The 27,300-nt window shown below is 43.5% G+C and overlaps 1 protein-coding gene and 1 long non-coding RNA gene across 7 annotated transcripts in view; one reads left to right on the top strand and one right to left on the bottom strand.

The window, feature by feature from the left end:
* MAPK6 (mitogen-activated protein kinase 6) overlaps positions 1 to 15,277 on the bottom strand; it is a 50,661-nt gene extending 35,384 nt beyond the window's left edge. The window contains exon 1 of the mRNA XM_089782028.1: positions 15,084 to 15,277. The gene's annotated coding sequence lies outside the window, so the exon portion shown is untranslated. The remainder of the gene's footprint in view (positions 1 to 15,083) is intronic.
* LOC112545051 (uncharacterized) overlaps positions 1 to 27,300 on the top strand; it is a 68,815-nt gene that overhangs the window by 11,193 nt on the left and 30,322 nt on the right. For all 6 annotated transcript variants that reach the window (XR_012895764.2, XR_012895765.2, XR_012895767.2 and 3 more), the window contains exons 2-3: positions 3,172 to 3,307; positions 7,572 to 7,656. This is a non-coding gene — a long non-coding RNA (uncharacterized LOC112545051). The remainder of the gene's footprint in view (positions 1 to 3,171; positions 3,308 to 7,571; positions 7,657 to 27,300) is intronic.

Raw genomic sequence — 27,300 nt, forward strand, 5'->3', positions numbered from 1 at the left:
CCGGGGCCCTGTGCACAGCAGAGCAGTCGGTCATTCCATTGGCGGGGAATCTACCTGAAACATGCCACGTTTACCTGGGTGGGAGAGGCCACTCCTGCACCCTCCTTAGGTCACTTTTGCTGGTGGGGTGACGTCCAATGTAGTGGCTGAGTCTTCTGGTTCCCCGGCAGCTGATTCTCCCTGGGGTGGTTCTGGGGCTGAGTGGCAGCCGTCTCCTGGGGCTCTGGCTCCCGCTGGCTGGTAAATCTCTGGAGCTCTGGCTGAAGGTCCTTCTCCTTCAGAGAGCTGACCACACTGAGCTGCATTGCTGCCTTTTATGCTACCCCAGAATTTGGAGCATGCCCAGTCTGGATGGAGGGGCGGGATTTCCTCCGCTCACAGGGTTTTAATCCCACCTGCTTCAGTGCAGGGTATGCACACCCTGTCACATGCCCCTACAATGTTGATCCCTGGGTGCTCAGTGCAAAAAGGACTCTGATGATTCATTATTTTTGGAGAATTTCTGCTCTGCCCCTCAGCCAAAGTTATTCCAGTATTGCACCATTGCCTACAAAGTAGGTGGCTTTCTGTATAGAAAACCAATTGGGAGTCATGTTCCATGTTCTGTTAACTCTCTCCAAGTCCCTGAACATGCATGTTGCTCAGCATACCCAATGACCCAACCAACAACTACAGCAAGAGCCATGCTACCAAGGTATAAATTGTATCCCTGCAGAAAGCCCCTAATGCTGGGGTTCCCTTTCTTGTGAACCACCATGATCTATGGCATTGAGAGTCCTGCCTTGACCCCTGTTCTACAGCCCCATAAGCATTTCCTAGAGCAAAGGACACTGTACAGAAAATACAGCGAGGTTTTGTGGATTCTTTCTCCCCTACTACACACTCCTGTGGGCCCTGTAAGGATGGAAAAACAGGTGACCTTAGAAATTCTGAGACCTTTGTACTACGACATGGAACCTGTGACCCAAAATGTGTATGGAATCCATCTGTTAGCTGGTCGTACTTGATACTAAACATTCCAAATGATAACAGATATTGTAAGCCTGGTCCAGAAATGAGCAGTATGGGTTGTAGTTAGGAGCACAACAGTAGGCGTTATAAATGGGTATAACCAACCTGTTGCCCTGTGGCACTAACAGTGGGTTAAAATATTTAACCCTTTATCAAATGGAATCTTAGCATAAACCATGACCAGTGGACTCCCGGAGCCCCCAAGTTATTAGACAGAGAAAGGGAAAAAACTCTGTCCCCATTCACATGCATAAACCGATTGTTCTTGTCTTTTCTCCCAGGCCCCAATAGGGTGCATGTGCTTGGAAGGGCAGCGGGGGTAAGGAATGGAATAATTGCAGTTATTATGCCTCATTGAGAATGAGAACTATGCAGCAATCAGGGTACTAGCCATTGCACAGGGGATGAGGCCTATGTTTAAGTAAAATCCCCAAAATGCAGCATTGGGATTTTTAAAGACAGCAGCAGAGCAAAACATTCAGGGGTGGAGATGGGGGTTAACTGCATTAGAGAGAGATTTGGGGCCCAAAGCTTGGTGCAGCCATATTCTTTCTAAAACCAAAGTGACTTTCATTATATTATAAGAATCCTCCCACCTATACAGTCACTATCTTATTGCAGCTATGGACTGAAAAGAATTAAGGACAAGAGTAAAATGCTCCTCATCTATAGCAACAGAAAAGGCCGTGATCTTACTCTCCTACGACAGTCTCTTCTACTGTACTAGGTGTAGACTGGCTCCATAACTATGTTTGCCATTAAAAGCAGGCGGAAAGGACAAATGAGTAACACTTGCTCTGTGGCTTCACCAGACCAGGTTAAAAATGCAGTTTGATGAACATGGCTGTCTATAAAGGATGGCGGTAAGGGACTATTTACCCTGTACAGCATGCTCCCAGTCAAGTCCCACGGCAATTTTCCATGTAAAGTAGCACTGCTTGTTGCACCCCTCCATTCCTTTAACTATCCTCCGATGGGGAGGAAGCATGTACATGTCCCAAGGGGACCAATGGCAGCGTTGCACCTGAGCCAAACACAGATCTGGTTTTTTTAGGTGGGCTTGGGAGGGTCAGAGAGGCAGGATCTCCACAGGGCTGAAAGGATGACTTCCTATGGATCGTTGGACACCAGAGATAAGCATGATAAATGTATCCATAGATGGGGCTGTGCAAGGCTAGGTGGCAACATCCTATTTATTTCTGTGCAAATGCCAATTTTCCTCTATCTTTCAAGAGCATAATACATCAGCTTTTCCTCATGTCCTCTTAACACAGAAGGTATGTAATACAGGTGTATCTTTTTCTCAGAGTCCTCTGTGGAACAGGAGGATGGGGGCCAGAGGGGAAAAAATCATGTAAGAGGATCTAAAGCAGAAATATTATTCTCGTGCCTCTCTCCAACATCTGTATTTCTAATTTAGCAATTCACATGCATATGGGCAACTGAATATGATGGACATGGTCAGAATTCAACCATAAATTTGACACTCATTTATAAATATCAAATCCAGCAAATCACTAACCCACATTACAGATGTTTTCTGCTTCCAGATTTCTGCAGTGCCTGTAGATGGCTATAAATTACCGTGCGATAGTGGTCTATCCAAGTGTACATACTGTAGCTCACATTTCATGTGCTGCGGTAGGCCATCTCATCCCAATGCATCTGGAAATATCATTATAATTAAAAATGTACAATAAAGAGGCATGTCCAAAAAGCCCAATAAGCCCAGCAATTAAAAGTACATGACTATACATTGCTGTTTAAAGTAACTTGTGAAAGTGAAGCTAGATCAAACCACTGATTAAACTGCAAACACTGATGCATTATTGTACTATCATGAGTTGTGACACAAAGGCCATAATATAGCCGTAAATAGCCTCACTCTTCAGATCCACAACTGGCTAAAGAAAACATATCCAGATTGTACAGTTCTTCCAAAGTAACTAGGAAATGCCAATGTTTTGTTTCGGTTCTATAATTAAAGTGAACTTTTCAAAAAATCATATTTATTAGAATTTGTACATATTTCCCTAGTGGTCCCAGAAAGTTTGGATAGAAATTGGGTACATTTTCAGTGAACATTCATAAATGATTTAATAGTGTGTTCTCAGCAACAGCAGACTGCAACTGTAATTTATACTTCATATATTCCTGCAGGCCACACAAGATGTACTCAGTGGGAGGAGACAGGGACTAAATGGACACACGCTTCAACCAATCTTCACCCTCACAGAGATTCTTAAGTAAGACAGTCCTGGGTTGTCCATCCCACAGAACCCAGTCTGCAGTGAAGGTGAGGGGTCCCTCTTTTGGGAAGGTGGGGCAAGGAAGTTTTTAAGTATATGCTACCATGTGCTTGTGGAGGGGGTATGGGTGCAGGTATAGAGTTCCTGGGGGGGGGGGGGGTACAGGCCCTTCTCATCAATGGATTTCTGGGCAGTCCCTGTGACTTATTCTGTACTGGGAACAAGGGCTGGAAGAACAAATCCCACCCAATTAAAAGTAGTAGGGAGAAACTCTCCAAGAACAAACAGTTTTCTGCCCTCGGCCCCTGTTCTACCCTACTGATTTGTCCCATGGGAGGAAGCAATTTGAGATTTGCAGTATGGATCAGGTTTACTGGTGCAGCTCCACTGACCTGCCTGGCAGTGTGGTCAGGTATCGTCTAACTGCTGCCTTCTCTTTTTGGCCCAGTTATACACATGACACATTCCTAACATGTCACCCTTAAAAGCCAATTGCTGTTTCAGTTTGCAGCTTCTCAGGGCCAGCACTCAGCATCCAGGGCAGGTAGTGTGGGGTTTAACTGAGAACGCTGCAGTTTGGCTGATCTTACCTGCAAAGCAGGGCAATTGGAATGGAGATGTGGCAGCCCCATATGGCTTGAAGAGGTTTTGATCATATACAGGGATTTGCAGTTTTGTCCAGGGGCTTTTAGCATCCCTACTATAAAAGCTGTTCCAGTGTCATTCCGCAAGGTACCATTTTGCAGTGTTTCTGCTTGGTGGAACAGGTCAGGGTGCGTCTACACAGCACCCTTAGCTCAAAATAATTGCATAGCTTATTTTGAGTGTATTTTGAAATAGCTTATGTTGTGATTTGGCACAGCACCAATTTTAGAAATAACTCGCTATTCCAAAATGCCCCTTAGCCCTCATGGAACGAGGGTTACCGGGACGTCGGATTAAGCCACTTGTTATTTCGAAATCTATATAGAAATAATGGGATGCTTCAATAGACACGAAATAGCTATTTCAGGATATTTCCGGTATCCTGAAATAGGTCCACAGTGTAGACGTACCCTCATTGTAAAGACAGTTAGTATGTGTACAAATAGGTTTTTTAATCTCAAATATGCACTTCCTAAATTACAGCTCTCTAGATTCTTCATAGTTAAATAGTTTTCCCCTGGAAAGTCTGAAAAGACCATTTTATGTAAGTGTCATTAGCCATGATAGGAAAGTTCCATTTATCAAAGCAAGTGATTTTTATTCAGCTTTCAGTTGTATATTGGGGACAATTCCTGAAATGCTGATTCAGTTAAAATTCTTTTGAGTTTTGTATAATCTGAGACAAAATACAGGACTGTGTAGCACTTTAATTTGAGGGCTGCCTTTTGCACTGGGTTCCCACAGAAACAAGTGGGGATGGTGCACAACTTGATGGGCAAGGAAGCAATTATGAAGATGCACTTTATTATCTCCTCATTTGGTGGAATTAAGCATAAGGAAAGATAGTAGTACTTCTGTCTTCATCTGCATTCTAATAAGAAAAAGGGCTTGGGAGATTACTGAAACCACCCTTCCTATGCAAAATAGTAGTAAGAATGAGGGAGTTCAAACTGTATTAGCAAAGTGATGAATACAGTGAAAATGCAATTCATATGTGCAATTGGGAAGTGAAACAGTAAAAACAATGTAGTATCTAAAAGCATTAACAGAAAATGTTTAGTCCTCAAGTTTCAAATGAATGCATTCTAGAAGTAAACACACTCTTCTGTGCAAGATCTGAGAGATCAGGGTTTGTGCTACTACAGCAAAAATGTAATGACATTAAACATGTAAAGCAGAAAGGCTTACTCCTCTCCCATGATAGCATTCAATATGAAGTTACTGGGAGAGCCAACATGACAATAGGTGCTGAAAAGCAATGTGGGAGCAGACCACTTCCAGTTCCACATCTCCTTTATGTCAAAGATATGGGACAACTTTCTCCCAGATATCTCCCAGCTTTCTCACTGCCCGGTCAAAATGAGCATCTGCAGGAAGAGTAGCTGTCTAAAGCAGAACCCAGATAAGACAGGCAAAAGATGGAACTTACCTCCCTTTAATACTCTGGTATACTCAAGGCACCACAAGACTCCTCGTGTTTGTTTTCTCTGTTGTCAAAAAACCTTAAAAGTGACGTAGTTAAGAGAACCTGACACTTGGCTTGCCAAAGTGATACTGGAGCAGTTGTTTCTGGAGGCATCTTTCTCAAGTTATAGCAGTGACAGCACTATCACTCCAGTTGCAAAGTCAGTATAATACTGTGCAGACATTATTTATGTTGGCATCCCCTAGGTAAATATTTGAATGCAGAGAGGTGCTCAAATAGCAAAGAGCTGTTTGTGATAAAAGTAGCTAATTGTAGCTAATTGTTGAAATATGTTTCAGTTTGAGAATAATTGTAGTGTCTGATATTAAGGTTTTTAAGGTTATAGTATAAATACCGTTATTTATCTAGAGCAAGGGTCACCAACCAGTAGATCCCAATCTACGGTAGATCTTGGAGCCTCTGACAGGTCATCTTGACTGGTTTGGCCAAGAGGCTATCACGTGCAGCACAGCAGCTGCCTCTCCCCCCACTGCTGTGCATCTCCTGCCCTTTGCCTTGGAGCTGCCTCCCCTTGCCAGGAGCCTGCTGCTTGCTGTGCAGTGCAGGAAGAGAGGGTGGACACTGATGTTAGGTGCCCCTGTTCCACCCTGTATTCTGTCTCTGCAGAATGGGAGGAGGGGACAACAGGACTTGGGATGGAGGGAGTTTGCTGGCTGCTTTTAAGAGCGGTGCAGGGCCAAGGCAGGGGTGAGCCTGCCTTCTTAGCCCCACTGCACCACAGTCAGGAGCCACCTGTGGTAAGCAGTGTCTAGATGGAGCTAGCTCCGAATCCCTGCTACCACTCCAAATCCTTTAGCCCAAGGCCTGATCCTGTGCCCCAACCCTTTGCCCCTGCCTGGTGAAAAAGAAGGTGGACAGTGGAAGAGGGATGATGGAGTGAATAGAGGCAGGACCTCAAAGAAGAGACTTGAAGGAGGCTGGGCCAGGGTATTTAGGTCTGAGGTAGATCCTGGATTGCACTTCAATTCAAAAAGTGATCTTGTGCTTAAAAAAGTTGGAGACCACGGATCCTGAAGAATGAATAACCTTCCTACTGTGGAACAGCTGCAACATTCCTCAGCACAGCTGCATTTTCATTGCCCTTTTATTGCACTATGCAGATGAAACCGCTTCTGCTCATCTGTAAATAAAGCTCATGGTGCAGTGGATATTGTAGAAAAGCTTTGGTTTTGGCCACAGGTCATTTTCATGAACATTAGAACTCCCTGGAAATAAACTTATAGTGGTAACACCCCATATAAATATCCAAGGGTTGCATACTTCTGCAATCGGAGGTTGCAGATTTGTAACTACTATTTGTTAACTAAAGGGTTAAGCAATAGGGGATAGGGTGGCGGGGGAGGACCAGGATGGGAAGGGCATTATACTGTCAAAAAGCCACTGCAGTAACTGTTTATGTAAGTCAGCATATACCCTGGAAAGAATCTTGTTTTTTGCCTTAGATTAAACAGAGATCTGTTCCTGCCAGAACAAATTAGGAGAGCAGAACGTCCATGCCAATTTGCTATACTGTAATGGTCTTAAACACTGTATTACTATGGAGATTTATAACATATTGCAGAAGCCTCCTTGACTAGAACTCTGGTTCAAATCCAGCCCTGGCCAACGATGGCTGAAAGTCATTACTGTCTATATAAAGACTGTTTGAGAACCTGTAGATTGTAGCTTGGTAACTGTGCAATGTATCAGAGAAACCATCATCATCATAATTAAATTATAAGCTCTTTAAGCAGGGACTATATTAGTATGGCACCAAATACAACAGGGCTCCAGACCATGACTGGAGCCCTTGGGCACTGCTACCTCATTGATAGTTATTATCTGTATTCCAGTTGGTCAGGTCATTTCCCCCTTTATTTCACTTTGTCACCAATTAATGGATATAAGGAAGGCAGAAGCACATTTCCCTGGAGCCTCCTTCATTTGTTTTAGTCAGGCCATAAGCCAGCTCTTTGTGTTGCATGGTTTTTAAAATTCTCAGCAGCTAGAAGGTAGAAGTTTCAAAACAGCTCTATTATTAGCAACTGAGCAGCAATGACACAATCTATTCTCCTTAGCATGTTTCTCGGTATATACTACGCAACCTGTTTCTTAAGACTTTCACTTCATATCACAGCATCTTCCCTTCTGGCCCCATTTCATCTCACCAACGTTCATTAATATTTTCTACGTTATTTCAGGATTTCTCAGCAATATCATTCACTACATTTCCTAACTACTACTCTCTACAATACAGCAAGACTGAGTGGGACCAGCTAGCTAGAGGTATGTTTGTTGCTTCACTCTCCCTCAGCAGTAACTGGCTTACTTGCTGCCTACCAATGGTGATGGGTTAATTGGGCTGTAGAGTTTTCCATGATGCTGAATGAAGATTAGGCACTGTAATCCTCTTCCCACTGAACCAGGGTAGCCGCTTTGATTTCAGGAGAGTCACTCTTGGTATTAGAATCAGGGCTTTTTAGGGATTCACTTCTGCCTATTCGTTTTCTTCTGCAGTTATAATATGGGATAGGGAATTTCTTGGCATAAGATCATGTTTTTTAGGAATAAAAATTTTCTGATTTGTCTCTAAATAATGGCAATATCTGGATTATAGGTAAACTCCTGGCTCCACTCAAGCCCATGGCAAGACTTCCATGGACTTCAGTAGGGCCTGAATTTCACCCTATGTGCTGAAGATGCTGCTTCATAATAACTCCATCCTCATTTCAAGTGGTTTCTTTTCCCAGCAGCAATAACCACTTCCCTTCCCTGCCTATGCTGCAGCTTCCTATTTGGGCACTATGAAAGCTTATTGACCCGGGTGGGCTCCACAAAGGGACTGCAGTGTTGCAATGCTGAGCATTACACTGCCTAATTTTTAGGTACCTAGAAAATCTAGAATCCATAAAGCCAAGTTAGATGCCTAGGCTTCTATGCAATGAATGGGGATAAACAGGCACCTTAGAATGCAATGTAACTTGTTAGACAATGGGAGATACCGACATATAGGGGCGTGTCCTAAGTCCCTCCATTTTCTCACAGATAGACTTCCATGTCCAGGCTGCAGAGGGACACCTACATCAGATTAGCTATGTTTGACCAGACACCTGTGAACTGAAGTCAGATGTCTTAGGCACCACTTGCAGGAATGAGATGGGAACTTGCCTTGCCCTACACAAAGTGACAGAGGAGGAGGTGTCACTGGCGGTGGTATCCACCTTACAGTGTTTATCCTAGTGAAGGAGACTCAGGTTCAGTCCTCCCCTCTCTGCTGCAGGAAGAGAAGTTATTTGAACAGGGCTGGGTAGGAGTTTTGTGGATTGCATTAGAACCAAAAGAGATCCTCAGGAACCTAAATACTTTCATGAAGCACACCCCTATGACCAGGCCTGGTCTTTTGGCAAGGCGAGCAAGGCGATTGCCTTGGGTCTCACGTATTCAGGGCCCTGCGCTGCCCAGCTCCTGGCCCCGCCCACCCGGCCACTCACTTGCTGCCCAGACTGGGAGCCGTGCAGCTCAGCCATGCTGCCTTGGGCCCCACAAACTCTTTGGCCAGGCCTGACTATGACTTCCTGAAAAGAGTCTTTAAGGTTCAGAAATACATTCTGGACAGTATTATTCTAGGTGCAGATTTAAATATCTCGCGCTTCATTTCCATAATGGCGGCTGCTGCTTTTTTCTGAAACGGGGCTTTTTCGAGAAAAAAAAAACAAAAAACCCAGCAGTTTAGATGGGGCATTTTCAACAGAAATGCCCCATTTCAAAAGATCCATTTTTTGAGGCATACAGGATATTTTGAAATGGCATTTCTGTCGAAAATGTCCCATCTAAACTGCCAGGTTTTTTTTAAAAAGCCCCATTTCGAAAAAAAGCAGCAGCCACCATTATGCAAATGAAATGCGAGATATTTAAATCCTGGCTTCATTTCCAATATCGACGTGCCTAATCTACATCCCTTTATCAAAAAAGGGCTGTAGTTTAGACACAGCCATAGTGTGTGAAGCCTCCAGTCCACAGAGCAACACAACTTTTTTAAGTTCTCAGTGCTCGTGGGTTCTAATTAACTGTTGTACTGAATGTGATGTCATGAGAGCCATTCTTCCTCCTTCACCCATCAATTTTATATATATTATAAAAAAGGAGGAAGATTGGCACTCATGATATCACAAGCTGGCCTTGGACATCATCACAACAATCTAGCCATCATACTCTGCCTTCTGTTGCTAGTTGTAGGCTAAGGTATGATCATTTATTTTAACAAAGGATTCTGTCATTGGTCTCCTTTATCCATGTACCTTGGAGTCATTTCACTTTTTTCAGAAGTTTACCAATACTGTCCAATCATTTATAAATGATCTGTTCTTATGACAAAGCCTCATACTTACCGGTTAACATCCCTGCCAAAGAATGGACTGGACATAAAGACTGAAGGAAGTCTCACACCCTCTATCAGAGCTATAAAAAGCCCCTATTACCACTGCCTGATCTCTTGCCTGCTCAAAAGATAAAATAAGGAGTTAAATTGCCCAAGATGGTGAATTGACACCAGTTACTACACATGGAATTCAAGCAAAGAGATGGTCCAACAGAAGATGCACCTATCCATTAAATGATTTTTTTCCCTAACCCTACCAAGGTTATGTGAGATGGGAACCGTTTTTCTCCCTGAGACCAGTTAAGCTGGCACTTCCACAGCTGCAATGACTGTTTAAATTCTTTCTAGCAGAGACGTTTGAGATTATTATGGCTGCAGATAACATGTTTGTTTAAATAATTAAGGCAATTCATAGGCTTGTGGTAAAACAATTTGAGGACGGCGAGTGTACAATTGCAGATCAAAGTTCTACACTGTCCTTTGTGTTTATGATCCTAGGTCCAATAGTATTTGTTGGTAAACAATAAAAATGCAATCATTATATGTCAATTGCAAGTCAGTGGCAGGGTTTACATTTTGCTACATGACAAGGAATGTTTAAACTAGGAACCTCGTGTAGCTGCGTTAGTTAAATATGATAGCAAGAGGGGCATAGGATTTTTTAAAATCTTCTTACAGCCACAAACAAGAGACTATCCGCCTGTTGATTGCTCTAATGTTTCACAGAGCAGGCGAGCACAGAAGTAAGTAAACTATTAGGAGACCAAATGTGCAACACTCAGCACAGCTCCCACCATATGTCAAACAGAATGGATTAAAACCGATGATTAAAGAAAATACATCTCTCAGTCTCTCTCTCTCTCTTAAACTCCCCCATCTCCCAATATAAAAAAGAACGTGAAGGCTACAAAGTCAAGCACTCAGAGGTTAGAAAATGCCAGAATTAATTTGCCTGTGCACCCTAATCTGGTCATTCTGTGACCAAGCATTATTTACTTTTACCTCATTTCATGCATCAGATGAACAGTTCTCACTTAAATATTTTGTTTTCCTTTCATTGTTCAATGTGTGGCCCTGTTCCTTGCTTACTTTACACTATTTAAACCCAGTTATTCATTTCCAGATGAGCTTTTCTGTGGTGCCTCTTGACCAGCCCTCGAGACACTGGGTTTCACACTTACATGCTGACAGCAGAGGAGACTCAGGGATCTTGGATTCCATTCCAGACTCTAGAGGGGAGACTCTTCTGTCCTTTTTCTCTCAAGCATAATCCCTTTCTGCTCCTTCCCAGTCCTGTTTCTTTTCCACCCCTGGTGCCTCATCCCACTCCCATTCTCCTCATTTAGCCAATCATAGTCTTCACTCCTAAGGTGTCTTATCTCAGCCCCAGTCTCTTGTCCTGCAAGTTATAATGTCAATAATCTGGTCTCTCCCTCCCAGTCTTATTGCCCAGTCAGTCCTGTTTCTCCCACCCCGCCCACCGGCATCACATGATCTAGATGGTGCTTGGTCCTGCTGTGAAGGGACTTGATGACTGAACTTGATGACTGACCTCTTGTGGTTCCTTCCAGTTCTAGTGTTCTGCATTTGCCTATGGTTCATCATACATTATCTCCCTTCCCCAGCTTGGCTTCCAATCCCCTAGCCTACATTTCATCCCTAAATGTAGTGAGTGGGGGAGGGCAGGGTACACACAGTATCCCCCTCTGGCCCAGCAGAAGCTAATACAGGCTTGGGCCTGTATTACCTTTCTTAGGCAGTTCAATTCCTGCTCCTCTAGGGTACTTAAAAAAAAATCTAAATCTACTCGATGAAGAGAGCCCTCTTTTCCCCATACACTGCCATAAGAGATCATGCCCTTAGACAGGAAGACACTTTTCACATTAACACTGCAACCGATTAAGAAGTTCAGCGGGCTGTTTCTGTGCCTTCGTGCTCCTTCCAGGTCACACGCAGAGCAAGCTAGAGTTGCGATAACTTTTTCTAGTGTCTTTGTGGTCTTCAGGTGCAGACCCAAGTAGAGATTCGATGATGGCGCTCTCCCCCTGCGACCACACATTTGTGCTGATAGCTCCCTTGCAAGATCAGAGTGGAAAAAGTGGATCATGCACTTAAAAGGATCTGTGAGAGCTGGCTGACTTGTGGGCCCATCTCATGCTGTGAAGCAGCCTGGGACAAGAGTGCTCTCGGCTCAGCCCCTTGTGTATGGGGTTTTAACTCCAGCTTCCCCTTCCCTCTGCACATGGGATGGGATGTGACACAGGCAGAAGAAGGATGCCCAGGAGAAGGCTGGCCCATTCTCCAGGCTTCAGTTCTTAGTTAGTTCTGGCATCTTGTTTTGATTTGCATGTACACAGACACTCTCCTGCTGTACAGACCTTACTGCCTACTGCTGTGGTTTGGGCTCTGCTCAGACGAAACCTTTATTAGAGTTTTTTACATTAATGATTCAGATTACATCACCTCAGCTCTTGGCTGAGTTTGGTTCTACGAGACACACCAGCCCCGCACGGCAATGATTAGTTAGTGTCATTTCTTTTTACTTTCTTTCAGTTCCATACTAACCTGTGTGGAAAATTACCTGACTGCAAAAACCCAGAGCACCTGGTCAAGGACAGGTTTTTCTCCCCTCCAGCATGCTGGAGACATCCTTTTGTGGAGTTCAGCTATCCATAATGCTGAGATTATAACTGATATTTTATAGATTTGACTGAACTAAGAAGAGCATTTTAACACGTCAGCACCATAAAATAAATCACTGGTCAACAGAAGGAGAAGCCTCAATGATCCGATAATCTTCCTTGGATTATGCAGGCTTCCTGGAACCAAAGGTTCCAGTTCTAGCCAGAGGCCATTTTAGCTACAAGGAAAATGGGTAGCTACCTCAGGTGGCAGATTTCTGGGCGATTGCCTGAGATGACAGATTTGGCCCAGAGGCCCTTTCCTGACATAGGGGTGGCTGGGCCAAACTCGAGTGGCACTGCAGACCCATCTGCGAAGCTGCAACACCACTCACTCACATATGGCCCTGCTGCCCCTCCAGACAGAAGGATAGCAGGGCCAAATCTGCTGCAATAGATCTAGGACGAGGGGTGTGACCTAGGAAAGCTTTGTCTAGGGTAGCAGATTGTTTTGAGTAGCCTCTCGTCCTAGCAGGGTCGATTCAGCCCTTTGTCATTTTGAGCTAGATAGACGGGGTGCCCCAAAGTTTACTCCAGAAGAAATCTTTACTCACACCTTATTGCACATGTAAATCCATTTATTTCATAGCAGTCCAAAATGAGGGATATTCAAGATCCCATGGCACAGTGCCCTCAGCTAGAACTCCTCCCTCCCCCTTCCTATGTACACTGTTGCATGAGCTGTGTACCAGCTGGCTGCATTTTAGTGGTGTTGCTCACTAAAGGTGTATATGAAGTGCTTTGGGAGCCTTAAAAAACAACACAACAACAAAAATAACAACAAAAAATCAACACCAACAAAACACAAACTACTGTTCCTAATGTCTTGTTGAACCGGCCTGAGCTGTCAGCGCTCAGGAATACTTCAGCATCATGTGCAGTGTGCTGTTTTTAAACAGATCACTTTGTTTACATTGCCAGGGGTGGCAAAACGTAGCCTCGATTCCCAGTTCATTACTATTTCTTCCAAGGTGCAGATCTGAAACGTTGACACCTGTCTCTCCCCTTTGCAGAGATAAAGCTCCACTTATGTAAGCGTCTGGGGAACGCCAACTTGAAAATTTGGCAGAGGAAAATATTTAAAAGCTAATTTTTGTCTTTCCTAGAGATCTAATCTATCTTTTGAGTGTTCCTGCCCTTCAGAATGCATTTTCCTCTCACATGTTAATTACCGTATAACAATCCTCTTAGCACTGGAACATTTTGTTAGAGCTTTAAATTGGGTTATGTAAATTATTTGTAGTTCTGGCAATGGGTTTTTCTTCTGCCCCGGACAGTTGCAAGATTATCTGCACCGATTGTAACAATCACCTGAAGGGATTGTTTGAAATGCAATTTTACCTCAGGGATACACTACAAGTTTAACAAGATATTAAGGCATTTTGAAAAACACTGCTGTTTTCGACTGCTCTGGGATACCAACACTTTCATTATGCTTTTATAGAATAACTCGCCTCTCCTCGAAACAGTGAATTTTAAAGACAAGAGCCCTTTTCTGTGACCCAATCCAACTCCCATGGACTTCAGCAAGACCTTGACTCAGGGGAATCATCCTTTGCTATCTCAAGATTAGACCCTGAGAGCTCTCATTGCCTGCTGTCTCATTTCACCATTTCATTCTGTATATCCAGTTATGATTGCCTTAGGAAAAGCTTTCAGGGGAAAGAGATACACAAGACAGTGTCATGAAAACACTAGAACTGCCTTTAATATGACAATAGAAAGCTCATAGCTCTCCAATTACAAACATCCCTTTGGACACAAAAAAAGCAATATTTTCATATCTAATCAGAATCATGAATCAAAATCCCTTTCAAGAATTAAAAAAATTGATTCTTTTTTTAAAAATCATAATTCCATGTAAATTTTAGAGGTGAAATCTGCTTAGTCAAACCAAGCCAAAGCCCTGTAGTACAATAAAATCCTTAAAATTTAAGAGGCAAGAGTACCAATTAGACTGCCACCAAAATATTATTGATGATAGTAAGCTCTCTGCAGAAGCCCAACACAAAGCCACTTGTAGTGTAGTATGTAATACATACAACACATTGTAAAGAGACATGCAAAAAAAAGTACTTTTCAAAAATTTGGCATTTACAGGTTCACACAAGCACCGAACTCTTCTTTATGATTCATATTTTTAAAGTTATGATGTGACAAAACTTTCTGTTAAGAACAAAGACTTTACATTTGTACTTCTTCATATTTGGGCAATTCCTCATATTGAAATAATACCTGTGCTTCTTGGATTTTTCATCCCTACTTTTTTTCACAACAGTAAATCTAAATAGTCATCATCAGCAAATCCTCATATTTTTTTCCATGCATTGTCACAAAAAAGACACTAAATTCACTGTGTCTAAAGAATAGCGTATTAATTCTACTTGGTACAATGTGAAGACACATGCACCAGTCCAAACCAAACCCCAAAACAAAATAAGATCTGAAATATGTCTTCTATAAAAGCATTAAAATATTCTATATAATCAGGATCCCAGTCGGCATATTACACACACACACACACACACACATACACACACACTTTGTTTCAGTGTTTTAATGGTAGTTAGAGCCTAAATTCTAGTTCTTCATATTATCCCCCCAAAATTAATGGATATCTCATTGAAGAGAGCATTTATGAACATTTAACTTACCATTTTTTACGCTGGCTTGTGTCTTCATTGTGTCTCAAGTCTTGTCTTCAGTGTCATTTATATTTGTTCTCTGCATAAAACAATATACCAACTAACAGAATTTAAAAAATATCCACAGCAAGTGAAAAGGTCGACCAGAAGATTTCTAGTCAGAAATAGAAGTGATATGATGAGAAGGGGAAGGTTACGTTGCTGAGATATGAGTACTGTGTACAGCTGTTACTTTAGTAATAATTCATCATATAAATATGTAAATGAGAGAAGGAGGGTGTGAGATTGTGTGTGATTTAAGCTGTAGTCACTCCCCTCCCTTAGGCAGAAAAATAGACCATCCATACAGAAAGTGTCTTACAAAATCCAGAGTAAACGTTCTTGCAATTTACAAAGAATGAAGTAATTTAAATATTTCTTCCACACAGAGTGAGCAAACTCGCCCCTGGTGTAACTCCATGGATCTAAATGGAATTACGCCAAGGATAAATAGGATCTAGTTTTCTTTTGGTGTTTAAAAGTGAGATTAAAGAGAAACCAGACACAGCTGACGGGGTACTAGTGTTGAAACATGTATGCATGGACTTTGCACTGCTGAGTACATTCCCACAAGACTTACACAAAAAGGTGATTTAGTGAACTCCGGCCACCCCTGTGAAATCCTGACTCTGCTCTGTAACTTGGCAGGAATACTAAATAAATGTCTGACGAAACATCGGGTTTTGGAATACTTGCTTCCATACCTGGTCCTTCATCCTCAGTTTGTTGAAGGTCAGAGTGAGTTGGTGGAGCTTCTGAAGGTTCACAGAAGTAGGACGGTCAGAAAGGAGAGAGTGTGGAAGGGGAAGTATTGATAGAATAGTGCCACAGAAAGGAGCTCCCTAGATTAGTACAGCAACAGACAAGGATAAAAGGATCAGCACGAGCCAGGGAGGTAGGGAAATGGCTAATGCTGAAATACAGCTGACAAATTTGGGTAGCATCCCAGATGAAGCAAGGAAACCCAGCTATGTTTGGTTGCTTTCACGATTGCATAATGGTGTCCAGTGATTCTGTATACATACCACCTATCACATGCTTGGTTTTGACATAACTCCTCTATTTGTTAGGAGAGAGACTGTAACCAAGACAGCCTGGGCTGAACCGCTAGTGCTTGGTTTTACAGAACAGTTGTTTAGTACCTTTTACATTGAAAAGTGTCAGGCAAGACACAAACCTCAGGAGTAGCCACAAAATGCAGAATAGTTATGATAAGAAACAATCCCACTAAAATATTCAGATCATCATACGGCATGAAAAGCCAAGAGTGTATACGAAGTACAGATCCTACAAGCTAGTTAATATGTTAATATTGCGACATCAACTCCAAATGCACAAAGGCAAATTCCATATCAAGGGTGTTTTCTCACAAACACATAGACAACTACTCCATTCCTCCCTCCCTCGCTTGGTAAGTCACATTCCTCAGGTCTTGTTCATGAAAATTCCCACGTCATTTTATGTTTGGTGCCTCGCATAGTATGCATAAGTTATGGCTGCTGTATTAGTTTGCATTATCAAAGGACATCTCTCTCCAGAACCTCTTCTTTTTCAGTCTTATATTACCCCCCATACAAGTGCCATTTCAATGGATCTTGAAAATAAACAGCTGAATCAAGTAATGAAAATGGGTGTGTTGAAAGCCAGCACTGAGTGCTGGGCATTGTGAAAACAAGGAGAGGCAGAGAATATAGATCTCAATCTCCCATGAGAGGGGAGGAAGGATGTCTCCATGGGGAACTGCTCATCACCACTACCACATTAATCATTGTAAGGAGGGTGGGGTTTGTGCCCCCAAAAACAGAAAAGGACTCAGGACCCACCTTCCATGCCCAAAACAATCTTCCCTATTTAGTTTCCTAGCCACAGCTGCAGAGGGAGGGTGCAATACAGAAGGGATAGACACAGCCCCAGAATGTATCATCTTTTCTGTCAAATGTATGTGTTTGCATTCCCCAACTCACTCCTCCCCTTCCCCCCAGTGGCCGAACCTCCTACCAGCCCAGCTTCTGGAGCATCCAACGCTCCACCAACTTCTCTGCGGGGTCCAGAAGCAAAGCTAAGGAGAGGAGATGGGAAAAGGTCATTGAAGCAGTGGCGCCCCTTTCCATATATAGAAAGTGGCTGGTCCAGTGAGATTACACAGCCGTGCAAGGGCATATGCTTTTTATGACACTGTTAGGAGCAAAGGTGGCTTAAGAGAAGCCTACTCCTACATCTTGTGGAATAATGATCTTCTTCATCTAGTATATATTATATGCATGCCCGTGACGTTTGTATTTCAGGGCCAAACTCTGTTTGTCATTATTGCAACGAATAGCAGTACAGCTTTCAAAGAATTCATTTACATAATTATTAGGGTAATCCACAGAACATTTTCAGATCACCTCACTAATCTCTTCCTGTACCTCCCAACAGGTAGGAAGCAAAAGAAATGTTGGCTTTTATTCTCTTCTGCCCATTCTGCCTCCCCTCTTTTTTAAAAAAAGAAAAGTGTGAAGACATTAGTAAGCACTGGCAAAAAGAACAGATGGCCAACAAAATTCCATATTAAAAGCATGGCAGGGAAGGGTTAAATAACCTCTCCAGAATGGGTAGTTTAAAGGTGGAGGCATGACAAGAGATAAAGATCATTGTCAAGTACAGATTGGGTCAGGTGACAGTTATAACCCCAGTAAAGAGCCAACATCGCAAAAGAGTTTTCATTATTTGCAAGGGCAAACATTGTTTCCAACTGGGCTAGGTGGCACAGTGGATTACATCACTGTAATGTACTACATGGGATCATTTCTGGATGCCTGGGCTTGGATATTGTTTAGGCTTCAACTGCAAAAAAAAGTTGCTAATTTAGTCCGAAACTGAAATCTCTTTTCTGAAAAGGACTAGGACTAGGTAATATCCCCTTCAAGGTCAAGGTGGATTGGCTATTCCTTTACAATGCCTTTCTGCCTTGTGTCCCTTGCTAATGCTGTTAGTTTCATTGCAGTGAAAAGCAAATTCGCCCAAAGCAGTGATGCCGCAACACAGGTATTTTAGAGATGGGACAGAATTCAAGGGAATGTTGTCTAGTGATGAGACCCAGGAATGATGGTTCTATTCCTGGCTCCACTCACTTCCTGTGTGTCCACTTAACCTGCCTGCACCTTGAGCTCCTCTTCTGCAAAACTGGGCTAGTGCCCACTTGTGTGATGTGCTGAGGATCTTCATGGTGAGGCTTTCCATATAAAACAAAGGGGAAACATTACATATTTAATTCCAGTATCCCCCGTTTGCTGGTGCTAGTAGTGGCAAAATGGCTGCGCTGCACCACATCCATCCAGAAGAAGGAAGTGTGGAGGGGACAATGTCATCCGTTCATTTTCAGTGCCCCAAAGCAATGCTTTTTTGGAGCAATTACTGGGCAGCTTAGTGCTCCAGCATGAACTCCAAGAGCATAAGGGCTTGCTGGGATGAACAAGTGCTATGGTTGCCACTATACCCAATTAGGATCACCTTTTAACTCTTCACAAAGAGCCCCACTTACAGCTGGCCCGAAAACCCCTTGACACGTTTGAATCCTAATGTAACCAGTGGCACTCCAAATTTAACTCATGACCGTCAGATGCAGAGAGCCAGGCACCATGCCCAGCTCCAGACAGAGCCCAGGCACCATGCCCAGCTCCAGAGATCTGTACATACTGACTTTTCCCACACAAGCAGGTCCTGTTTGCTTGGCCATTTTCGATGAAACAGATGAAAACAAGCAGTCACTTCAGCTGATGGTCAGGCCAGACTCCACTTTAGGCACAGTGAACCTTTGACATTAGGGGCTAGTTGGCGAATGCTATGCTCTGAAGCATGGGTTCTTCTTGCTTAGGTCTCAGCTTAGGTTTTGAGTTACACAACACTGCAAGCCTTACTACTGCTGATCAGACAGAAAAGGCTAGTAGTTATTTATAGCACCAACTATATAAAGCGATAAAGCCTATGAACCATTTAACATAGCACTTATCTAGAGACATAAAAAGAGAGAGTTGTTAAAATAGAACAGCTGGGTTTATCTCATATTTCTATTCAAATCCTAACTTACCACCCCCTTGTACTGTTCAGATGATTAAAAGGCCACTCAAGATACTGGCGGGGTGGGGAGCATGGCAAGAAGGGGAGGGACTGTCATCACAATCGCTTTTTTAAAAGAAAAGGTCAGATTTTGGGAACTCCCATAAGGTTATTTGCCATAATAAGATCCTAGCCTTCAATCTATTTGAGTGTATGTAGCATTTCTCAGGATTCATTCCATGACAACATAGGGCCAGAGCTTTCTCTCCTTGGTTTCAGTGGCAGACTTCAATTGACTTTTAAGTACTCAATCCTGCCCCCAATTTTGCAAGACAGGATTCTCCCTGTCTCTCACACACCTCCTCCCCTCCCTCAGTTATAAAAGTTCTGTGCTTCAAAAAGCCTGTGATACATTTCCTCATTTAAAGCCCACTCTTGTTCTCTTTACCAAAAATCCCACCGGCTCAGGGAACATTCTTGGAAGCAAGGAGTTCAAGATTACCCCATAAATTGCTATTAAATACAATAGCATGTTCAAGACAGAGTGCCCTATGGCAGATGAACATCTGCTGACACATTGCCTTTTTGTCTCATTAATGGCAGATTCAAAAAGTCACTGCTTGCAACCCATGAGTGATGTTTATATGGACTTGTTCACTTTCATTGCACACTCTTGAAGTTTGGTATGAAGTTACTGTGACAGAGAGACCCCTTGGCAAAGGGTCTCTGGTTCTTTGCGAACAACTTCTTTCAGACTTAACATTTTTGCGCTCTTCCTTTTCTAAAGTCTTTTAAAACAAAAGAAATTTGGAGTGTCTAATGTGGAATGCAACACTGAAGGAAAAGAAACATTAGAGATGAGTCTGGGCTACAGAGTTCTGTTCTGGACTTCAAACACTTCAAAATTTAGGCTTCTGTCAGAAGTTTAGGGACATATAAAAATTGACAATGATACTGCCTGCATATATTCTCCAGTCTCTTTTAAATACATCCTAACTTTTCCTTTTGACTTGTTATTTTGCACTGAGAAATCATCTTGATTGACAGGCCTAATAAATTCTCCCTTCCCTAAACTTAAGATTTTACAGCCAGGTCAGAACTCATCACTGTGCATTATTACTGTCGTTTATATTCTGCTTTCCAGTGTGCATTGTAGTACCTTTCCTTTTTCTACAGTGAAAATGCTCTACCATTCTGTTACACAGTTAACCTAACTTTGTTGGGTCCTTCTGAGGTTCCTCACAAGCATGACCAATGAACACAAAGGGAAACATTAAAACAAACAAAACCCCCGAAAGTCTCTACATAGATGCATTGTATTCCAGAATCAGGCAGTTAAAAATGCCATAAGACGCCAATAGAAAACTAGTAGATTTACCCAGCGTTGCCTGAGTCCTTAACTCAATTAAGTTTTTAAATAAAAGGAACATGTACATGCTTTATTTAAATTATTGTAGTTTAAAAAACTGTTATTTTTATTAAATTAATTTTTATTTGGGATTTCTTTAATTCAATTGAATTGTTTTTAGAATTTTTTTAAAATGGGAATTCCATCAAATGTATTTTTTCTTCAGCCCTTTAAACTGTTATCATTTGCTATGTTTCAACAAAAAAGGGCTTAGTCAATTTGGTTTCCAATAATATTTTCTTCTAGTTTTCAAACCTTAAGCATTGATTTAGCTGTGCCAAAACAGAGCACTACTCCAAATTTATCCTTGTTATCTCTTTTCTGTAAGGTTTATTGAGAAGCAGTTCTGTTCCAAGTTCAGCCTATACTTCTGGCTCATCTTGGTTTAAACTCTTTCAGCATTTGCTCACTTGTGTCAATTGTGAAGACTGTACTTGCTTTGGTGATTCTGTCTCATTTCTGTTTGGTTTTATGAGAAGCAATCCCATTCCATTCCCTTTTCCTTACACAGCCAAACCTTTACATTGCTTTAAGTTATGAGAAGAGAAAGCTGCATAACAAATTTGGCGGTCCTAGGTCTTACTGTTTATGACTTCTTGAACAAATGGACTCACAGACGGATAGACAGATGTACATTTCTAAAATATATAGTAAGATAAATGGGAAGCCAGTTTTTGTAGAAGTAGATTAAAATAGCAGGCAGCTTTTGAAGACTCGGTGTCTTACTATTTCTAGGGACTAGCTGAATATAGTTACAAAGCACTTAAACTATCAGTTTTTCACACTGTGTCTGCTGAGCTGACATTGGTGTGGATGTATGAGTATACTACACTACATTCCTTAGATCACCTTGTCAAGTTAAAATGGAAGCTGTCTAAAGTCTGTTCATACATCAAAATTTGATAGGATCTTATTCAATAAATACTTGTCATGCTGAGACGGGAGGAAATTTAATAAGGCCATTGGTTGTGAATCAAAACAAGTATGTGTTATTCACTATCTTCCTCCTATATGAAAAACACAGTTTAGTTATCCCATGACCAGGTCTTTCCCAGATTATCCAGTTATGGCCTTGCTCTCATGATGTGGAGTAGAATACCACATGTTCCCAATCTGTTTCTATTATCTCCCTTCCCCATTCATTCAGTTTTATGTTTGCTACAAGCCATTCTATTTGCTACCACATTTTTTTTATTATCCTTGCTTTTGTCAACAGTGGTCATAATGGGCCTGAAGTCCTGCCTTGCTGATGCAGGACAAGCGCCCATTCACTGCAAAGGTGAATGCGGCTTGTATCCTGCTTACTTCTCTTGGCACAAAAGCCTATGTCATAAAACCACAAGTTACAGATAGACCAGATACCCTCCCAGAGCCCTATAGGATTACCTGTCCTAGAGCTAATTCCTGCCACCTGGGAGACTTCGACAGAATGTCTGTTAAAGAAAATCCCAACTGCTAAGCATTCCGTTCTTGCAGGACAGGTGCAATAGCAAGTAACTAGAACAGGGGTGGGCAATAAGTGGTGTGCAGGCCAGACATGGCTCACCAGGGTTAGCCCCGAGTAAGACACTACATGCTTTATTTACCTGTATGTCCGCAGGAGCGGCAGTGTGCAGCTCCCATTGGCCCAGATCCCTAGTCTCAGCCAATAGGAGCTGCCAGAAGCAGCACAGATCGGAACACCACTTCCTGCAGACTACAACCAATGGGAGTTGCAAGCAGCTGTACCTCCAGACATGCAGATAAATAAAGCATATGGCAGCTCACCAGTGGCTAATCCTGGTGAACCACATCCAGCCCAAGAACTGCTTATTGCCCACCGCAGAACTAGAATCCCACCTTATTGGGCCCCTACTTGTTAACTGGGTCTCCAGAGCATATTGGGAATATAGAGCTAGTGTTTTAAGCCCCAAATGTTGATGCTCAGCTGGCTGGTCATTACTAGTCAAGTGTTGTCGGTGTTTGCAGCTATATGGAAGAAGACTAAGTCCCTGCCCCTATGAACTTAACAATGGAGTCTGACCTAGACTTCCCAGCTAAGACATCAGCATGTCCTGGCTCCTGCACACAGCCCAAGTATATTGGATCAGCATACATCATGTCATATGTATGGAGCACTGTGTCTCCCATCCACAGGTGGAGTCTTCCAAGTCCTCGCTTTCCAAGCCCTGCATTCATGTATCTGAGGTGTGTACTTTCAGAATACGGGAGGAAAATAACTCCCCTGAAGTATCATACATTTAGATTTTAATACAGACATCCCCAAGTTCAGGAGTGTTAATATTTAGCGTTTAATATCATATATGGAGATATACCCATCTCATAGAGCTGGAAGGAACCTTAAGAGGTCATCGAGTCCAGCCCCCTGCCCTCATGGCAGGACCAAGTACCATCCCTGACAGATTTGCCCCAGATGGCCCCCTCAAGGAATGAACACACAACCCTGGGTTTAACAGGGCAATGCTCAAACCACTGAGCTATCCCTCTTAAAAATACAGGGCAAGAGGAGACAAAAATTTAGACCCAGATCCAGAAAACACCTTTCTTTCAACCCCAGCCCACAGAAGAATAGAAAAATTCAGTTTTTTTTATTTACAGAGTTCAACCTAGACACTCCCAAAGAGTCCAGGAGTGGTTCCCTGGGAGTATAGGTATCTTACACTAGCTCTAGGCCCAGAATGTGACAGTGATGCAACACACCAAAAAGCCACACTAGGATTGGGCCTGTATGTTCAATTTACATTACCATGAAGGACTAAAATGTTTACACATTCAGAACATACAATTCTTTAGCATCATGCCAGATTGGCCTTTCTACAAACCCCTCATCAAGATCCAAAGACAGATGAAAATTCAAACACCTCCCAAGTTAAGATGGTTTTGGATCCAGGGTTTTGTTCCAACATATTGGATATGGGACTCCAGTGCAAAGTTCAGGTCATGACTCATCAAAGGTGAGGGGGTGCTTTAATCTAGGGCTTCAGCTTGGGTTCATTCCCCTTTTTAAGACAGGAGATCACTAACACAGTGGGGCTTCTTCCTCTACTTCTCCCACCAACCCGTCTCCTCATCCCCAAATAGGCTCTCCTTCACAATTACCAATAGACTCTTAGGACACATCTACACTCCATGCTTATTTCAGAATAATAACTACTGAAATAGCTATTTCAAAATAGCGCATCCACACTACAAATCCCCATCGAAGCAGCGCACAGCTATATCGAAATATTGCGTTCTCATTGATTGGAGTCTGAATTGCATTTAAGACCCCCTGGGAAGCACTCCGGGCAGAGCATCAGTAGACCAGTCACTTCCTGTAGCTGCTGTCTGAGGCTAACTGAGGCTCATGCTTAAAGGGATTCCCCTCTACAGCTGTGTCTCAGGGGATGTGTAGGTGGGACTCAGAGCAGGGACTAGCACCTGGCTCGGATAGTCCCACCGTCCTGTGTACAGGGCCCTTGGCAGCCACGGGGGCGACGGGGACAGGGAGAGAGCTAGAGGAGAAGCTGGGGGGCAGTAGCTAGAGTGGGTGCAGAGGGGACTTGGGAAAGAGCAGGTGCAGGGTGTGGCTGCCGGACCACTCAATGGTGGCGATCAGGCAGTCGACAGTGGTGGTATATGCTGTGCACATGCTATGGGCCTGCTGTGACAGCTCCTGCCAGGTGATGCAGTGCAGCTCCAGGTTAACATCCAACCCTTGCTCCTGCCAGTCAAGAGAGTGCTGCAGGGCACACTGGCAGGCAGTGGGTCCCTGCTCCAGGCATTCCTAGGGCCGCTGCTGGCACCTGCGGGTCTCACAGCATCGGGAGGCTGGAGCGGGAGGTATGACTCGCACCCACTCACACCTCGTTCCGCTGTGCAGAACCGCGAAAAGGGCAGTCATCCCAGGCGACAGTGTGCATGAAGCCTAGCCGTCATCTCTGAGCCAATGGATGGTGATGTGCCTCGAGCAAGGCCATCTATGGCCTAGACAGTGGGCACGGTCCTGCAGGGGCACAGAGGTCTGCCTGAGTTTTTTAATTTTCATGCACACCTGCTCCTGGGTGCGCATGTGGCCCTTCTGGCCCAGGCTGGCAGCCATCTGGCTATAGACGTCCGCATTCCTGCATCTGGTGAGGAAATCCTGGAGGTTTGCCTCCTCTCCCCAGATCTCAAGGAGATCCAGGATCGCTGCACCAGACCAGGCAGGAACCCTCCTTTCCACCCCCGAGCAGGAGCTTGGGAGCTGGCTGCTGGATCACTTGCAGCTGTGGAGGGCTCGGCGGGGGTGCAAAGGTCTTCCATGGCATCAGGGAAGGCAGAGCAGGGTGCTCTGGCACTGGGCTGTCAGGACCTTCCTTGTGCCACAAACTGTTTCTCCTATGGCTGCAGCTTTAAAGGCTGCAGGAGAAGGGAAACTACAGAGTTCTGAGGGGTGTGGACAGAGTGGCCACTAGGGCAGCTGTGAGAAGCCCTGGAGGCCAATTATTTCAAATAAATACAGCTGCAGTGTCTACACTATTCTTTCAAAATATGCGTTATTCCTTGTGAAACAAGGATTTATTATTCCGGAATAAGAAGCCTAGTATTTCAAAATTATTTTGAAATAATGGGCTTGCTGTGTGGATGCTCACCTTGATATTTCAAAATAATGCTGCAGTGTAGACATGCCCTTAGAGCTCTCTTGCCTTTGCTCCTAAAATCCCTTCCTCCCTTTCCATGACTCCCCATCCAACCAGCTCTCCTAGCCTCTCACAGGCAATCCTCACCTTTGAGCACCTGCTCCAATCATTAGCACACTAACTTTTCCAGTTACTCCTCCCTGCCCAGCTCCCCTCCATCTCTGATGATCTTTGCAGGGCCCAGTAGGTCAAGCAGACTATTTCTTAGCCTCCAGCCCTGAACCTACCTCCCAGCTAGAATTGGGGCACTGTCTCAAACTGTTCTAATCAGCCACACCCTACCCTGTACTTCAGGGTTTCATTTTCCCATCAGTTAGGTTTATCGCGAGCAAGCCTCCTACATTCCTTAACTGTGAGTGCACAGCTTTTGTTCGGAAAGACAAACAAACCCTAATTTCTATTAGAACCCTGCCCAGCAAGAAAAGCCTTGTTGACGGAAAACTTGTAAGAGGAAACTATATGGAGAGGAGGGAAATGTGTTGCTTATGACACAGTCCAGTCACCTTTCTATTGATACTAAATACTATTAAAACTGTTGGGTCTTAAGCCTGGATTTCAAAAGGTGAATGTGCTGAAGCAGAATGAAATTGCTGTGTCAGCTTTAAGGGGCTGGCATGAATTCTTCCCCCTGCTTTGTTAGTCATGGTTGGTGCCATCTGAGCTCTATTTTGAATTTAAATGACCACCCAAAGTTAAAGCAGAACTCTGCTGAAATCTTTGTGTTTTGTGTGGTCTCCATCCAGATTGGCAGAGGTGGCACACATTTTGGCCTGGGGAAGGACCCAGGAGCTGGTTACCAAAAAAGCTTCTCCCAGTCCTAGGATTTACCAAGTTGTGATGCTCTCAGAATGACTGAGGTATGGACAAGCAACAAGGAGTCTGGTAGCACCTTATTGACTAACAGATGTATTGGAGCATAAACTTCCGTGGGCAAAGACCAAATTCGTCAGATGCATGACAGGTATGGACGTGCAGGCAAAGTGGGCACAATCGGACTCCTTGGGCCAGATTTTCAGAGGAGTTGCACACCCACAGTGCTTACTGATTTTGGTGTGTGTGTGACATCCCTGAACATCAGCCCTTACAGGTTCAGTTCTGTTCTCAGCAGACAAAGAGCCTAGCATTACTGGGAGGTAGCTGCGTAAAGCCTTCTAATCCTATGCCTCAAAATTACTGCATCTTAAAATCATGAGAGGGAGTGGCTTGTGTAAAGCCAACAGCCTCAGATCATTGGCAGGTGGGATAGAACCTGGGACCTCAGGGGCTAACATCATGAACCTCCACTGTATGAGCTAAAAGCCAACCCCTGATTAGCAAAGGCTGTTGAGCAGATTCTGCTCTCCCTTCTCAGTGCCTCTGGGTTACACTTGCCACACAACAGAAACGGGGGAGGGGAAGAGTCTTGTATCCTTTCTGAGTGCCTGCATCATGTTTGTTCTGTGTGGTTTTGTTTGTTTTTGGCAGTGCTTGCTTAGTGCTCTGCACCTTCCCTAGCCTCGTGGCTCTCTGTTAAATTGCCACATCATCTCCTTTGCCCAGAGCAGCAGCCTAGTTTTTCCCTTCTAGAAGTGTTGTAATTTTAGGAATCTGTTTCACTAGTTCTCTTGAGCAGCCTGTCCTCCTTATCGGTTACAAGATACAGGGATGTCAGAAATCTGGGACACAAAAGCAGTTTGTTTCTATGTGTTATGACTTTTGAGGTCTGTTCAACAGCTCTCCTAAATCACAAATGGCTATTTTGGATCCATTCACTCTCAAAAGTGAGCTCTCTCGTGCTTTCACTCTGACTCTGACACACCTTCTCTTTCCCTTTCATGCTGCCATGCTTCAGTTTATGCACCAAGCTGAACGTGGCCAACAAGAAGTTCATGTCAAGGCTTTATCCTGCCAGTGAGGTCATACCAGTCCAACCTAGAGAGTGTTTCCCCCTCCATTTGGATCCCACTGCTTTTCACTTGTGGAAGGGGCCTTTTGTCATCTCTGGTTCTTTCAACTACAGGAGGCTCCCGACTTGCGACACGATTGGTTCCGGGGGAAGCATCACAAATCAGAGGGCGTCATAACTCAAACCTGCATTTAC

The sequence above is a fragment of the Pelodiscus sinensis genome, chromosome 14 (assembly GCF_052426305.1).
Source record: "Pelodiscus sinensis isolate ZL-2025 chromosome 14, ASM5242630v1, whole genome shotgun sequence".
Taxonomy (NCBI): Eukaryota; Metazoa; Chordata; order Testudines; family Trionychidae; genus Pelodiscus; species Pelodiscus sinensis.